This window comes from Bombina bombina, chromosome 1 (genome assembly GCF_027579735.1).
Source record: "Bombina bombina isolate aBomBom1 chromosome 1, aBomBom1.pri, whole genome shotgun sequence".
NCBI classification, from domain to species: domain Eukaryota; kingdom Metazoa; phylum Chordata; class Amphibia; order Anura; family Bombinatoridae; genus Bombina; species Bombina bombina.
Genome location: NC_069499.1, coordinates 117002761 through 117020404, shown reverse-complemented (window position 1 = coordinate 117020404; position 17644 = coordinate 117002761).

Below are 17644 nucleotides of genomic sequence, written 5' to 3'. Positions count from 1 at the left end.
GCGCCTGCGTAAGATAAGTAGTCTCACAATCAAGACAGCTCGAGACTCATTCTACAAAGTAATTTTATTGGCTGGCTGCCATGTCAGGTTGATTAGGGGGCAGGTCCTGTAACCAAAGCTGGGGCAGCGAGTTCAGCTACATCTGTGTTGCACATGCTTAAGTACAGTGCCCATACCACCGTCATACACATTTAAAGTCATAGCCGATTTCAAAAGTCTGCATAAAAGAAAGATTTCTCACACATCTACAGTGGCAAGCCTCTTCACTCACAATCTAGATTCTGAGTGAAGAACCTTGCTGCTGTAGACGTGTGAGAAATCTTTCTCTTATTATGCAGACTTTTGAAATCTTACAGGCGGTCACCTCTAAATTCACTTGTGGTCCACTGGTAGGCCGCAATCTACGTCTTGCCCACCCCTGCTCTATTTGAATCATGAAAGTATAATTTTGACTAGACTATTCCTTTAACACCCTTTTCAAGACTCATTGTTGCAGGTTGAAAGCATGGTACAGCTGAAGGTAATGTGCAGCTAGGGCCATGCATCTGAGGAACCTTATCTGATACACAAGTGGTATATATGCTGTAGTGGCAAAGCATTTGATCTGAGGGCCCTCATCTAGAATACAGTGAGCAAAAAGGGGGCTGCAGGGGCCAACGTTTGGTCACATGGGTTTAATCTGGCCTACGTTTGACTTACAGTGAGTTGGAGGGGAAAAACTTCTGATCTAAGTTGTTTTTTTAAGTTGTTTCCATACTGACATGTGCCTTGCTATGTAATTGGGCTCTGAAAACACAATGGAAAGTACAGCATGGACTGGCTACAGGTGACATAAGAACAATACATGCTCAAGCAGCATCTGCTGAGCGTCTGTGGAGAAAATCCCACACCCATGCTGATTTCCTGCATTATAATTTTATCCTCAGATAATACAACTCTGCCCTCAGCTTGGCAAAACAAGTCTATTTCTCCTCCTTTGGTCAACATATGTATCCAACTCGAGAAAGCTGTTTTCAACCTTGAACTTCCTTCTACGTCTGTCTACACCTCTGGAATTTGTTTATAAAATATCTACTCCACTGTTGCTGGTGTGTTGCAAGAGGCTAGTCTGCTGGATGACTGTAAGATTCCAGCCTACTTCTTTTGCACCAAGAGGGTTGCTTCCTCATATGTGAGTGATTTTCTTATACACCTTTTCAATTACAAGAATACATGTAAATACTAGGCCATGTGGTGCTTCTGTTTTCCTCCATCTGTCACATATATCCTGTGCTACTTTGCCTCTCTCAGTAGGAATACCGCAAAGCACTGTCTTGGGTTTCTTGCTTTTTTATATCTTTAATTAGTCCCTTGGAAAATCCTCTTTGGACTCCAATATCACTTGTATGCTAATTTACCCAAATTTATCTTTCTTCTCCTGATATCTCTCACTCTTTACTCATGCAGATTACCAAGGATCTCTCTGCAATTTCCTCTTGATGTCTTCTCACTACCTCCAATTCAATCTATCTAATACTTAGCTGCTTCTTATTCCTCCCTCTCCGAGACATCCAGCACCTGACATTTCTCTCACAACTGGAGACCCTATTCTCAGCATCTCACTCCATGTCTGCTGTCTCGTTGTCACACTTGACTCTGAACTCACATTCACTCCATGTAAGGTACTGCAGCGAGGTAGACCCTCTGCTATTGGCTGCTAGTTGGAGGGTTATCAAGTGTTGGTATAGTTTGTAGTGGAGAAGTGGCTGAGGGCAAAGCAAAGATGTAGCGGAACAGGCAAGGTCAGCAACCGGCAGGTAATGAGGCACAAAGGGTAATCTTAGAGAGTAGTCAAGACAGGTAGGAAGTTGATACACAGTCTGGCAACGAGGTACAGAATCAACAGGCAAAAGAGTAGTCAAGTTCAGGCAAAAATGAGAGGAATAACTCAGCAATACACAGCAAAGCACACCCTAGGAGCAAATCCAACAAACAGGCATGAAGGACAGGAAGTGCTGAGTATTTATTTTAGTAGCTGATTCCAGATCTACTGCAGCTGGCAGGCAGTTGAGACCATGAGACCCATTTATCAAGCTCCGTATGGAGCTTGTGGGCCCTATGTTTCTGGCGAGTCTTCAGACTCGCCAGAAACAGCAGTTATGAATCAGCGGTCTAAAGACTGCTGCTCCATAACCCTGTCCGCCTGCTCTGAGCACAGGTTAGAAAAAAGAGCAGAATCTAAGGCTAACCTGTGACTCAGAGGTAACTCACTGAAACACAAACCAGCAGTCAATACCCACCTAGGCAAAATCCTCTTTGGACTCCAATATCACTTGTATGCTAATTTACCCAAATTTATCTTTCTTCTCCTGATATCTCTCACTCTTTACTCATGCAGATTACCAAGGGTCTCTCTGCAATTTCCTCTTGATGTCTTCTCACTACCTCCAATTCAATCTATCTAATACTTAGCTGCTTCTTATTCCTCCCTCTCCGAGACATCCAGCACCTGACATTTCTCTCACAATTGGAGACCCTATTCTCAGCATCTCACTCCATGTCTGCTGTCTCGTTGTCACACTTGACTCTGAACTCACATTCACTCCATGTAAGGTACTGCAGCGAGGTAGATCCTCTGCTATTGGCTGCTAGTTGGAGGGTTATCAAGTGTTGGTATAGTTTGTAGTGGAGAAGTGGCTGAGGGCAAAGCAAAGATGTAGTGGAACAGGCAAGGTCAGCAATCGGCAGGTAATGAGGCACAAAGGGTAATCTTAGAGGGTAGTCAAGACAGGTAGGAAGTTGATACACAGTCTGGCAATGAGGTACAGAATCAACAGGCAAAAGAGTAGTCAAGTTCAGGCAAAAATGAGAGGAATAACTCAGCAATACACAGCAAAGCAAGTCCAACAAACAGGCATGAAGGACAGGAAGTGCTGAGTATTTATTTTAGTAGCTGATTCCAGATCTACTGCAGCTGGCAGGCAGTTGAAACCATGAGACCCATTTATCAATCTCTGTATGGAGCTTGTGGGCCCTATGTTTCTGGCGAGTCTTCAGACTCGCCAGAAACAGCAGTTTCCATAACCCTGTCCGCCTGCTCTGAGCACAGGTTAGAAAAAAGAGCAGAATCTAAGGCTAACCTGTGGCTCAGAGGTAACTCACTGAAACACAAACCAGCAGTCAATACCCACGTAGGCATTGGCCACTGCAATTAACCTCTAAATGGCCTTCGCAAACATTGCCTCTCCCCTCTCCAATCTATCATGAATGCTTCAGCTAGACTCATCCACCTAAGTCACCAGTCTACATCAGCTACTCCACTCTTCCAGTCTCTACACTGGCTACCCATACACACTAGAATACAATTCAAAGTATTAACCCTAGCCTAAAGCACCCAACAACCTCACTCCCAACTATATTTCCTCTCTCATCTCCAAATACTCCACAAGCCATCCTCTTTGATCAACCTCTGACATATGTCTTTCCATTCTTATTATCTCTATGTCCCTCCTCCCTTCCAAGGCTTCTCACACACTTCTCCTGACCTCTGGAACTTTCTACCCCACTCAATCAGACTGTATTCCAACCTTGTATAGCTTCAGAAAAACTTTTTCTGGTCATATTTTTAGTAAAATAACAGGAGATTACTCACTATAAATGAAATGAACTTAATTTATAGAATTTGGTACAAATAAACATGTTTACCTATTAAGAAGTGCTGAATTACTAATGTCTATAATATGATACATTTTTTTCTGCTTTGCTGCGTGCCACTCAAAAACCCTTGAAGGGACAGATTTAACAAAATATTAAATCCTACGTATGCTTCATACATGTAAAAAACTTTTATATCATGTAATGTGTGAAGTCATTGGTGATGCGTGTCAATGATGTCATATGAGATATTAAAACTGATTACATTTATAATGTCATGGGTAATGGTATTAGTACTGTAATTATATATATATGTTATGGATAAACTAAGAAATCCGGGTAATCCTAGGGTTTTATTTATATATATATATATATATATATATATATATATATATATATATATATATATATATATATATATATATATATATATATATATATATATATATATATATATATATATATATATATATATATATATATACTGTATATATATATATATATATTTATATATATATATATATATACAGCGAGTGCAGAATTATTAGGCAAGTTGTATTTTTGAGGATTAATTTTATTATTGAACAACAACCATGTTCTCAATGAACCCAAAAAACTCATTAATATCAAAGCTGAATAGTTTTGGAAGTAGTTTTTAGTTTGTTTTTAGTTATAGCTATTTTAGGGGGATATCTGTGTGTGCAGGTGACTATTACTGTGCATAATTATTAGGCAACTTAACAAAAAACAAATATAGACCCATTTCAATTATTTCAACCAATATAACATCTCAACATTCACAAATATACATTTCTGACATTCAAAAACAAAACAAAAACAAATCAGTGACCAATATAGCCACCTTTCTTTGCAAGGACACTCAAAAGCCTGCCATCCATGGATTCTGTCACTGTTTTGATCTGTTCACCATCAACATTGCGTGCAGCAGCAACCACAGCCTCCCAGACACTGTTCAGAGAGGTGTACTGTTTTCCCTCCTTGTAAATCTCACATTTGATGATGGACCACAGGTTCTCAATGGGGTTCAGATCAGGTGAACAAGGATGCCATGTCATTAGATTTTCTTCTTTTATACTCTTTCTTGCCAGCCACGCTGTTGGGTACTTGGACGTGTGTGATGGAGCATTGTCCTGCATGAAAATCATGTTTTTCTTGAAGGATGCAGACTTCTTCCTGTACCATTGCTTGAAGAAGGTGTCTTCCAGAAACTGGCAGTAGGACTGGGAGTTGAGCTTGACTCCATCCTCAACCCGAAAAGGCCCCACAAACTCATCTTTGATGATACCAGCCCAAACCAGTACTCCACCTCCACCTTGCTGGCGTCTAAGTCGGACTGGAGCTCTCTGCCCTTTACCAATCCAGCCACGGGCCCATCCATCTGGCCCATCAAGACTCACTCTCATTTCATCAGTCCATAAAACCTTAGAAAAATCAGTCTTGAGATATTTCTTGGCCCAGTCTTGACGTTTCAGCTTGTGTGTCTTGTTCAGTGGTGGTCGTCTTTCAGCCTTTCTTACCTTGGCCATGTCTCTGAGTATTGCACACCTTGTGCTTTTGGGCACTCCAGTGATGTTGCAGCTCTGAAATATGGCCAAACTGGTGGCAAGTGGCATCTTGGCAGCTGCACGCTTGACTTTTCTTAGTTCATGGGCAGTTATTTTGCGCCTTGGTTTTTCCACACGCTTCTTGCGACCCTGTTGACTATTTTGAATGAAACGTTTGATTGTTCGATGATCACGCTTCAGAAGCTTTGCAATTTTAAGAGTGCTGCATCCCTCTGCAAGATATCTCACTATTTTTGACTTTTCTGAGCCTGTCAAGTCCTTCTTTTGACCCATTTTGCCAAAGGAAAGGAAGTTGCCTAATAATTATGCACACCTGATATAGGGTGTTGATGTCATTAGACCACACCCCTTCTCATTACAGAGATGCACATCACCTAATATGCTTAATTGGTAGTAGGCTTTCGAGCCTATACAGCTTGGAGTAAGACAACATGCATAAAGAGGATGATGTGGTCAAAATACTCATTTGCCTAATAATTCTGCACTCCCTGTATATATATATATATATATATATATATATATATATATATATATATATATATATATATATATATATATATATATATATATATATACATACAAACTGACAGATTGACATTTTTTGAGAAGCTACTGAGCTACTTTTCCAGCCCACACTTTTTAGAAAAAAGGGGTGGTGCGTAAAACACCAATAAACTATGTATTATAAAATTCTATAAATATAAAACCAGTACAAATTTCATCCTAGAATTTGTGTTATACGTAGTGCTTGTGGTGTTTGAGTGATCTGCTGTAAACTGTTGATTATATTATCATCTTAACTTTCAATCTAATAATCTTTTTCATTTAATTCTCTAAATATTTTTAAGAAATACTTCTATTTTATCTAAGTGAGTAATTATGGTCATTATCCTTGTGTGTGTAATCCAAAGAACAAGCAGATTACATCTAGTTTCAAATTAAAGGCCTTTCCAATCCATTAGAAATGAACTAGAATGACAATAAACTAAAGAATAAATGGTTAGATAAAATAACCTTCAATATTTCATATGAAAGTGAACTTTTTATATTTTTGAAATATATTTGTTTGAAAAACCGCTAACTTTGCCTTAAGAATAAAAGCAAATTATTTTTTTATATATATTTCTTTAAAAAAATAAAAAATGTCCATTTAAATAGTATTTGGTAATGTGCACTAAAATGGCAAAAGTAATATAAATTGAACAAGGAGATAAATTTGACTTGAGCAGTGACAATTTTTTTTTCTTTTCTATAAAAAGGTCCTTTAAATAGCATTTTATAATGTGCATTACAAAAACTAAAGTAATAAAAACTGAACATGGAGATAAATTTGGCTTGAACTATCATAGAATATATTCTCTATAAAAGCAAAATTCCAATGTGAAAAACTATTGTTGTTGGATAACCACATTATAATGTATCACATGATGTCTAAAATGATTTTATTTAAGCATAAATGCAATAAGGACATAGATTTTTGTGACTGGTGATGAATAAGTGTTCTCCTTAGGGAATAATGTGCATTCTTATGGAATCTTGTAACTTGAAATATTTCAAGCTTAAATTGGGGTCTAATTACATTTTTCATTACAGAAAGTCACACTCTGTTATTAATATGTTATGTTTGCCATTAACTTTTGTAAGCAAAAGACTTCAGAGGAGAGCAAATGTGAGTAGAAACACATGTAAGACATAAATCTTTCTATTCAAAGTATAATTTAGGAGATAGTAATACAATTCTTGTAAAAATGTGGCATTTCATCAATTAGAGATCAGAGTTGCAGAACATTGTTTTTATTAAACAGAAAATACAAAAAAATCAAGTAAAACCTGGTGCTCTGGTGAATCAAATATGAACACTTCTTAAATAAATGTTTAAGTAAGCACATTTAACTTTAATATCCTATAAAAAGCACAGTGATTTACAAATTTACTTTAAAGGGACAGTCTACTTGAAAATTATTTTTTATTTAAAAAGACAGATAATCCCTTTATTACTCATTCCCCAGTTTTGCATAACCAAAGGGTTATATTAGTATACGTTTTACCTGTTATTACCTTGTATCTAAGTCTCTACAGACTGCCCCTTTATCTCAGTTATTTTAACAGACTTGCATTCTAGTCAATCAGTGCTACCTCATAAATATTACAATATTATCTATATGGCACACATGATTTGAACTAGTGCTGTCTAGCTGTGAAAAATTGTCAAATGCACTGAGAAAAGAGAAAGCTTTCAAGGGCTTAGACATTAGCATATGAGTCTACCTAGGTTTAGCTTTCAACAAAGAATACAAAGAATACAAAGCAAATTTGATGATATAACTAAATTGGAAAGTTGTTTAAAATTGCATGCTGCATCTGAATCATGAAAGTTTACTTTTGACTAGACTGTCCCTTTAAGGGATATTAAAGGAATATAATAATCAAAACTATTTTTAATATATTATATGATTATACCATACCAGAATTTTATATTATTATAATTGTATATAATTACAATACTGCGATGATGTATGATTTGTATAATACAAATTTAATAATCACCAACATAACACACATTTTCTGAGCTGGCATTGTGTTTCTATACCTGAAACAGTAATTCATTTTATAAGAAGCATTTTTGATAATACAAGTAAATTGCAAAAATACTCATTTCTGTTTTGACTCTAATGTCCTTTTAAACTCAAAATGAATTTAACTTTTACTTTACACTTTTACCATGTTGCTCGAGGGCTATAGAAACCTCCATATCCACTCCTGCTGGAAGTTCACTGATGACCACTTTGTACAGAGAATTTCTCAGAAACAATTCGTTATACAGTCAGTGGAGTTGTTCTGGTGCTTGTACTAAGGACATTCTGTCACATTTCTTACCAGACAGCCTTTCACTTTGTTGGACTAGCATGCAGTTGAACACCTATTAGATTATTTGTATGATGAATAAAAATCTTGAGTGCAGATCTGAAGTAGACTTGTGTGCGATCGAAAAATTCGGTTCACTTTGTTTCGTTTGGATTTGGGTCGTAAAAAAAAAAAATTTGATTTGAGATATTCGTAATAATTCGGTATGTGTTGGTAATTCGGTTTCAGAATTTATTTGTGTAGTTTCGAATTTTAAAATTCGGATGCCTTCGAAACCGTTATAGAATTATTATTAATGTCGGACCGAATCTTTAATACAGACCGAATTGTTATTTCTAGCTAATGTTCCAGCGATTGCCGAAACAAAATTATGTTAAACTGCCGCCTCCACTAACCCCACTTAACCCCTAAATCACTGTCCCCCCACATCACTAACACTACCTTAACCTATTAACCCCTAAACCGCTGCCCTCACATCGCCGACACTAACTAAATAACAAAATAAAGTTATTAACCCCGAAACTGCAGTTCCCCAACATTGCCAACACAAACTAAACCTATTAACCCCTAAACCGCACCCCCAGATTACAAACACAACCTAAACCTATTAACCCCTAAACCACCGTTCCCAAACATCGCCAACACTAAGTAAATCACTAAATAATGTATTAACCCCTAAATCGCTATTCCCCGACATCGCTGAGACTAACTAAAACTATTAACCCCTAAACCGCACCCTCCACATCTCCAACTCTATCTAAACCTATTAACCCGTAAAGCGCCGTTCCCAAAAATCGCCAACACTAACTAAACCTATTAACCCCTAAACTGCAGTTTCCTGACATTGCCGATACTAACTAAACCTATTAACCCCTAAACCGCACCCCCACATCGCCAACACTAACTAAACCTATTAATTAACCCCTAAACCACCGGCCCCCACATTGCAACAACCTAAATTAAACTATATTAGCCCCTAACCCTAAAACTAACCCTAAACCTAACACCCCCTAACTTTAACATAATTTAAATAGACCTAAATTAAAGTTTAAATTATTAACTAAATAATACCTATTTAAATCAAAATACAAAGTAACTTACATGTGAAATAAAACCTAAGCTAGCTACAATATAAAGTCCACAGTCTCAAAATGACTCAAGCACCAGTAGTGTAGATAGGGTGTGCAAAGCTGGAGGAGCCATTGCTCAAAGACTCCCAAATATCAAATAAAAAGAAAATCCAGCAGCACCACAATGGTTATATTTCAAAGTTTTATTAGTACCTGGAGGTAAAAAGATGACGTTTCGGGCTCAGTAGCCCTTAATCATATGATTAAGGGCTACTGAGCCCGAAACGTCATCTTTTTACCTCCAGGTACTAATAAAACTTTGAAAGATAACCATTGTGGTGCTGCTGGATTTTCTTTTTACTAGCTACAATATAACTAATAGTTAAATTGTAGCTAGCTAAGGTTTTATTTTTATTTCACAGGTAAGGTATTTATTTTAACTAGGTAGACTAGTTAGTAAAAAATAGTTATTAATTATTTACTAACTACCTAGATAAAATAAATACAAACTTACCTGTGAAATAAAAATAAAACCTAAGCTGTCTTACACTAAAAGCTACCATTACAAAATAAAAAAAACTACCATTACAAAAAATAAAAAACACTAAAATTAAAAAAATTTTAAAAAATGACCATTACATAAAATAACAATAAAAATTATTCCTATTCTAATACCCCTTTTTTTTTGCCCAGGAGACTTTAAGCGACCCAACGTTAGCTCCCTATCGAGCCCCGACAGGGACTTCTTTGAGTGGGACAAAGGACTCTTATACCGGGTTACTAAGGGTGGTGGGAGCAAGTATATGCCCAAAGTATCAGTACAACCTGCTGCACATCGGGCATGACATTCCCTTGGCAGGACATCTAGGGATTACTAGAACCCACCACCGACGGACCAAGACCTTTTTCTGGCCCAGGGTTACGGGAGACGTTAGGCAGTACTGATGTACCTGTGACATTTGTACCTTGGACACCGAGTGGGCTGCCCGGAAGCAGAGGCCAGAGCTGGCCATGATTAAAGCAGTCGCTGACTGGCCGACCCCCAAAACCAAAACCCAAGTCTGAGCCTTTCTTGGTACAGCGGAATACTACCACAAGTTTGTTCCCAATTATAGTACCCTGGCCAAACCCCTGTCAGACCTGACCAGAAAACACTTAACCCAGCAAGTCCTGTGGTCCCCCATGTGCAAGGCTGTTTTCCAGCACCCTCCCTTAATATTAGATTACTTTGTGTCACCAACCCCCCTTTCCCTTTTTTCTTCACTGCTTGTACTTTGTCACTTTAAAAGCTGATCTCTGGCCGCTTGGTCCCTTCCCGACTGGCTGGGCTTATGGAACTACTCGATGGCTGGGCTACCTAGGGATCCCCGCTGAACTTTGACCTAGGTCGCTCCAACGTCCCTTCATCCTAGAGCTATGCTCTTTTGGGGGCTTGTGCTAACCTTGAGGGGCAAGGGTTGGGTTGATTACCAGGAGCTCGCTCACTTCGGAACCTGAGGTTTTGGACCCCTCTCTATCTCTGGCTATCCCGGCATACCCTTTGGCTAGCTGCCACTCCGGCCCCCAGCGACGGATCATGTTGCTTTTTAGACTTTGGCATCTTGGGGCCCAGAGCTCTCCAACGGTACCTGGGAATAGCCGCCGCTCCCTAGGGATCACCCAGAAACGGTGATCTAGCTATTGTGGGATCCCTATGTGCCTATTGTTCTTATGGAGGCACTGGTCTGTCTGGAGGGGCGGCAATGGCGGGAATCTTGGGATCAGATAAGACAGCAGATAAGCAGTGTGTTTTCCCCAATAAAGTCTGTTTGTCTTTCACCTTAATAATGTTTTTTTCTGGTTATTAGGGTGGGCTACTTGCTATAATCACTTTGCTGCTCTACAGCTACAGGTTCCAGGTACAGGCAACCTTAATGATGTTACCTATAATAATGTACACTTTACCCAGTTTTAATCTCATCTGAGCTCCATCTATTGGTGAAAAGAAAAAAATATAGACCTAGTCTATCTATTCATATACTACAATAACTATTTAGTATGTATAAAGTTGACAACCCATTATAATTTAGCTAGACAAAAGTATAGATTTTTTTTAAATTTAAAATATTTTTTTTTTATAAACAGTTAGTGTCACGGATACCAGACAGCTAAGGCTACCCACCACCCCCCTACAACCTCACCACTGTTGTTTCTCAGTGGTTTTGGGCTCCTCAGAGCAACCACAATCTCTGGAAGCTTTTGTTTGCTTGTTTTGTGAAGAGCTGGTGTATAACCAGGAAAACCCTCCTAGGTTGGCTGGGCTCTTGGAACTCCCGGTTGGCCGCCTCACAATGGACACCCGCCTAACTCCTCTCAGACTGGCCGGGCTCCTGGAACTCCCGGTCGGCCACAGGACAGCAGGACACCTACTAACTTTACCTCTGGGGTGCATGCAACCATGCACCCCAGAGCTCCGCTCTTTTAGGGATTAGTAGCCCATTGGGAGGACAAGAGGTAGGGAAAGTACCAGAGGGGAGCTGCTTTGGGAACTGGGGGTTTTGGACACCCCTACTCCCATAACTTCAACGGGCTGTATCACCGGTCTCCAATAACGAATCACGCCGCTTTTTGCACTGCGGCATCTGGGGACCAAGAGCTTTAAAAATGTGTGCCGCCGCTCCCCCGGGATCACCCCAAAAACCGTCACCACTGTGTCCTGGGATTCTGTGGAACTATGGTTGCTATGGAGGCGCTGGTCAGTCTGGTGGGGTGGCAATGGCAGGAAAACTGTGGCATTGTCTCCCTGTTTTATCAAGATGTGTGTGTGTATAAAAGATGTGTGTTTGTCCCAATAAAGGCAGTTCTTATTTCACCTGAATGCTAGTCTGTCTAGTCATTTAGGTGGGCTCCTGCTAGAATCACTTTCCTGGGCTACATAGCAGCCTGTTCCAGGCAAAGGAAGGACCCTCTGGCAGAGCTACCCAATCGGGGTAGCTGGAGTCTGCCACAGGGTGGAACACTGAGTACTGGTGCTGTCGGGCATCAGGGGTGGCTACAGGCTGTGGTCACTTGCCAGCTACATAGCCGCAGGTAGGAAGCAGGACCTGTTTGGCGGAGCTACCCTGTTGGGGTAGCCGGGGTATCCGTCTCATTGGCTGGCAGCGGCGGTATCTGCTTCTTCCACACGGTTCCTGCTGACAGAAGAGAAGTGCTACAGTAACCGGTAACCATGGAGGCCGAGGGCCCGATCCGATATGCAGCGTCGCCCGCAAAAGCCGGCGACGCCAAATTCTGCGCTGGTTTGGTATCCTATATACGGCGTAACATAGAAGTTACGCTGTATATTTCTGCCTTCGCCCGAAGTTTTTTGCCCCATAGACTGACATACACAACACGCGCAGTTTGGTATCCAATATACAGCGTAAGGACATACGTGGCAAAAATGGAGAAATCTTACTCCATTTTCACCTCGCCACAAAATGCAGGCATAGCAAGCCTTATGCTGAGTATTGGAGCACCGTAACTCCCTAAACTGTCTGCAAAATAAAACCTAACACCTAACGCATGCGCAATGTCTATCTACCTGTCAACCGCAATCCCCCACCGCAATACCTAATAAAGTGTTTAACCTCTAAACCGCCGCTCCCAGACCCCTGCCGCCACCTACATTAAATGTATTACCCCTAATCTGACCCCCCTACACCACCGCCACCTACATTAAATGTATTACCCCCTAATCTGACCCCCCTAAACCGCCGCCACCTACATTATATGTATTACCCCCTAATCTGATCCCCCTACACCGCTGCCACCTATATTAAATATATTACCCCCTAATCTGATCCCCCTACACCGCCACCACCTATATTAAATATATTACACCCTAATCTGATCCCCCTACACCGCCGCCACCTATATTAAATATATTACCCCCTAATCTGATCCCCCTACACCGCCGCCACCTATATTAAATATATTAACCCCTAAACCTAAGTCTAATCCTAACACCCCCTAACTTAATTATTATTTGAATAAATCTAAATAATATTAATATTATTAACTAAATTATTCCCATTTAAAACTAAATACTTACCTATAAAATAAACCCTAAGATTAATTAATAATTACATTGTAGCTATTTTAGGGTTTATATTTATTTTACAGGTAACTTTGTATTTATTTTAACTAGGTACAATAGCTATTAAATAGTTAATAACTATTTAATAGCTACCTAGTTAAAATAACTACAAAATTACCTGTAAAATAAATCCTAACCTAAGTTAAAAATACACCTAACACTACACTATCAATAAATTAATTAAATAAACTACAATTATATAAAATAAAATACAATTAAATAAACTAAACAATATTACAAAAAACACACACTAAATTACAAAAAATAAAAAAAGATTACAAGAATTTTAATCTAATTACACCTAATCTAAGCCCCTAATAAAATAAAAAAGCCCCCCAAAATAATAAAATTTCCCTACCCTAAACTAAATTACAAAAGTAATCAGATCTATTACCAGCCCTTAAAAGGGCCTTTTGCGGGGCATTGCCCCAAAGTAATTAACTCTTTTACCTGTAAAAAAAAGAACAACCCCCCCATTACAACCCACCACCCACACATCCCTACTCTAAAACTCACCCGATCCCCCCTTAAAAAACCTAAGTCTAATTCCCAAGTGGTCCTTACCTGTCCTGAAGACCAGCGGAGAAGGTCCTGTTCCAATTTCCAAAGCATTGGGATATCAGCACCGCTGTGGAGTGCAATGTGTGACAGAGTATGACTGCTATTCTCCCAAAAACTTATAATAGACAGTGAGTCACCAGCACTAAAAAAAATATAAAGTATTTATTTAGGAATCAAGTAATACAGCGAGTAAGGGGTTAAATCCCCGAAACGTCGCTGTATTACTTGATTCCTAAATAAAGACTTTATATTTTTTGTAGTGCTAGTGACTCACTGTCTATTATAAGGTCCTGTTCCAGGCGGTGAAGTCTTCTTCCAAGAGGTGACTTCTTCTTCTTCCAGGAACCAGCCGGCGCGGAGCGGAAGAGTTGAAGACCGATGACTGCGGAGCTGAAGACCGTCGACTCTGGAACTGAAGACCAACCACGCTGGAACTGAAGATTGGCGGCACTGGAACTGAAGACCGCGTGGAGGATCCTCTTCATACGATCTCCGCCGTACACTGAATAGGAATTCAAGGTACGCGATTAAAAATGGCATCCCTTGAATTCCTATTGGCTGATTTGAGCCTTCAAATTCAAATCAGCCAATCGGATGAGAGCTACTGTAATTCTATTGGCTGATTTGAATAGCCAATAGAATTACAGTAGCTCTTATTTTATTCTATTATTCTTCAGTTCCAGCGTGGCCGGTCTTAAGTTCCAGAGTCGAAGGTTTTCAGCTCCGCGGTCATCGGTCTTCAACTCCTCCGCTCCGTGCCGGCTGGTTCCTGGAAGAAGAAGAGGTCGCTGCTTGGAAGAAGACTTCACCGCCTGGAACAGGACCTTCTCCGCCGGTCTTCAGGACAGGTAAGGACCACTTGGGGGTTAGACTTAGGTTTTTTTAAGGGGGGATCGGGTGGGTTTTAGAGTAGGGGTGTGTGGGTGGTGGTTTGTAATGAGGGGGGATTGTTCTTTTTTTACAGGTAAAAGAGCTGATTACTTTGGGGCAATGCCTCGCAAAAGGCCCTTTTAAGGGCTGGTAATAGAGCTGATTACTTTTGTAATTTAGTTTAGGGTAGGGAAATTTTATTATTTTGGGGGGCTTTTTTATTTTATTAGGGGGCTTAGATTAGGTGTAATTAGCTTAAAATTCTTGTAATATTTTTTTATTTTTTGTAATTTAGTGTTTGGTTTTTTTGTAATATAGTTTAGTTTATTTAATTGTATTTTAGTTTAGATAATTGTAGTTTATTTAATTAATTTAATGATAGTGTAGTGTTAGGTGTATTTGTAACTTAGGTTAGGATTTATTTTACAGGTAATTTTGTAATTATTTTAACTAGGTAGCTATTAAATAGTTATTAACTATTTAATAGCTATTGTACCTAGTTAAAATAAATACAAAGTTACCTGTAAAATAAATATAAACCCTAAATTAGCTACAGTGTAATTATTAATTATATTGTAGCTATCTTAGGGTTTATTTTATAGGTAAGTATTTAGTTTTAAATAGGAATAATTTAGTTAATAATATTAATATTATTTAGATTTATTTAAATAATAATTTAGTTAGGGGGTGTTAGGGTTAGACTTAGGTTTAGGGGTTAATATATTTAATATAGGTGGTGGCAGTGTAGGGGGATCAGATTAGGGGGTAATATATTTAATATAGGTGGCGGCGGTGTAGGGGGATCAGATTAGGGGGTAATATATTTAATATAGGTGGCGCCGGTGTAGGTGGATCAGATTAGGGGTTAATATATTTAATATAGGTGGGGCGGTGTAGGGGGATAAGATTAGGGGGTAATATATTTAATATAGGTGGTGGCGGTGTAGGGGGATCAGATTAGGGGGTAATATATTTAATATAGGTGGCGGCAGTGTAGGGGGATCAGATTAGGGGGTAATACATATAATGTAGGTGGCGGCGATGTAGGGGGGTCAGATTAGGGGGTAATACATTTAATGTAGGTGGCGGCAGGATCCAGGAGCGGTGGTTTAGGGGTTAAACACTTTATTTAGTGGCGGTGGGGTCCGGGAGCGGCGGTTTAGGGGTTAATACATTTATTATTAGGAATGAGAGAGGGGGATTGCGGATATAGGGGTATACGTGTCGGGATGATGTTTGGGAGGCGTGTTAGGCAGTTACGGGAGATTTCATATTTAGTCAGTTTTTTTAGGTGCAGGCAGTTTCTAAAGTGCAGTAAGTCACTGGCGACTCCAGAAACCTGTGTGCTGAGGTTGTATGAAAATAGCAATGTGTGCCTTCTAAAGATTGGATTTTTTAATCCAGTTTAAATAAAAAATTTTGAATTTTACACTATCTAATATTGGTACAGCCTGCAATTTCTTTCCTTCTCTTTTTTGTGGACTGACTCCAGAAATTTGTACTTACGCTTATTTCTGGACATTGCTAGTTTGTCCGACTTATGGCACTTTAGCAACTGCCGGCGGGGTATATTGGATACCCCAATGTGCGAGGTGAAACTACGGGCGGCGCGGGTTACCTCGCTTGCCCCTGAAAACTACGCCATATATCGTATCGCGCCCGAGTTCCGATGGAGAATGCCAGAGGCGCTAGCCCCACTGTACGGTCTTGGTTCTGCACAGAACTAGCGGGAAGAGAGGAACTTTTTCCGTCAGCGACTCTGGAGGAAGGCTCTCCAACAGGAGCGGGACTGTTTTGGAAAGGTCCTCCCCACTGATACGGAAAGGTACTGGCTCCAGGTAGATTTACGAATGCCTTTCCTGGGAGAGCAGCCCAGGGAGGAACAGCTGATTGCCTTACACGGACTGGTCCAGAGAGAGATGGCGCTAGAGGATGGCTACCGAGTCCTCCAGTGGTATGCTCTGCATGTGCGGTCATGGCTGTAGGAGGTCTACCCAACAGAGGGCCTTGGCTTTGGCGGCCCTGGATTACTATTTGAAAAGATGCTAAAGGACCCCGACTTTGGGGATAAGACTGACGAAAGACTGGCTGAAATTTGCGGATACCGAGAGAGACTGTTGGATCTCTCGGGAGTGCCTTGGCTAGAAGCCGATCTGAATGTTATGATTGTCCAGGAATGGGAACTGGAAGTGGCATATGCAGAGCTGATGGATCCCAATCAGCAATCTGGCTTCGAGCTTATGGTCTTGGACAAGGGGGCCAACCTAGCAGAAGTGCTGGCAACAGGGCAGAGAGCTGCCAGCCTCTGTCCAGCACCTGCAACAGCTCCAGGAAACCAGGGAGAGGAGGAAGTTGTCCTCCCTCCCCGTACAGAGAACCCCTTGCAGGGAGAGATGGATGTCGATAACTCTCACCAGCAGCAGAACCCCTTCCCTGGAGAGGAGACAGTTGGTCTCTCTCCCCAGTGGCAGAGCAAGGAGCATGGAGAGGTTACAGGCGGTCTCTCTCCCCAGCGGCAGAGCCATCCCCTGGGAGCAAAGGTAGTCGTCCTCCCTCCCCGTAAGCAGAACCCCTTCCTGAGAAAGGAGACAGTCATCTCTCTCCCCAGCAGCAGAGCCAGGAGCTGGGAGAGGAGACAATCAGTCTCTCTCCCCAGCAGCAGAGCCATCCCCTGGGAGTGGAGATAGTCATCCTCCCTACCCCTTGCAGGGAGAGATGGATGTCGATAACTCTCCCTAGCAGCAGAACCCCTTCCTGGGAGAGGAGAAAGTGGGTCTCTCTCCCCAGCAGCAGAGCCAGGAGCAGGGAGAGGAGACAATCGGTCTCTCTCCCCAGTGGCAGAGCCATCCCCTGGGAGTGGAGGTAGTCGTCCTCCCTCCCCTTACAGAGAACCCCTTGCAGGGAGAGATGGACATCGATAACTCTCCCTAGCAGCAGAACCC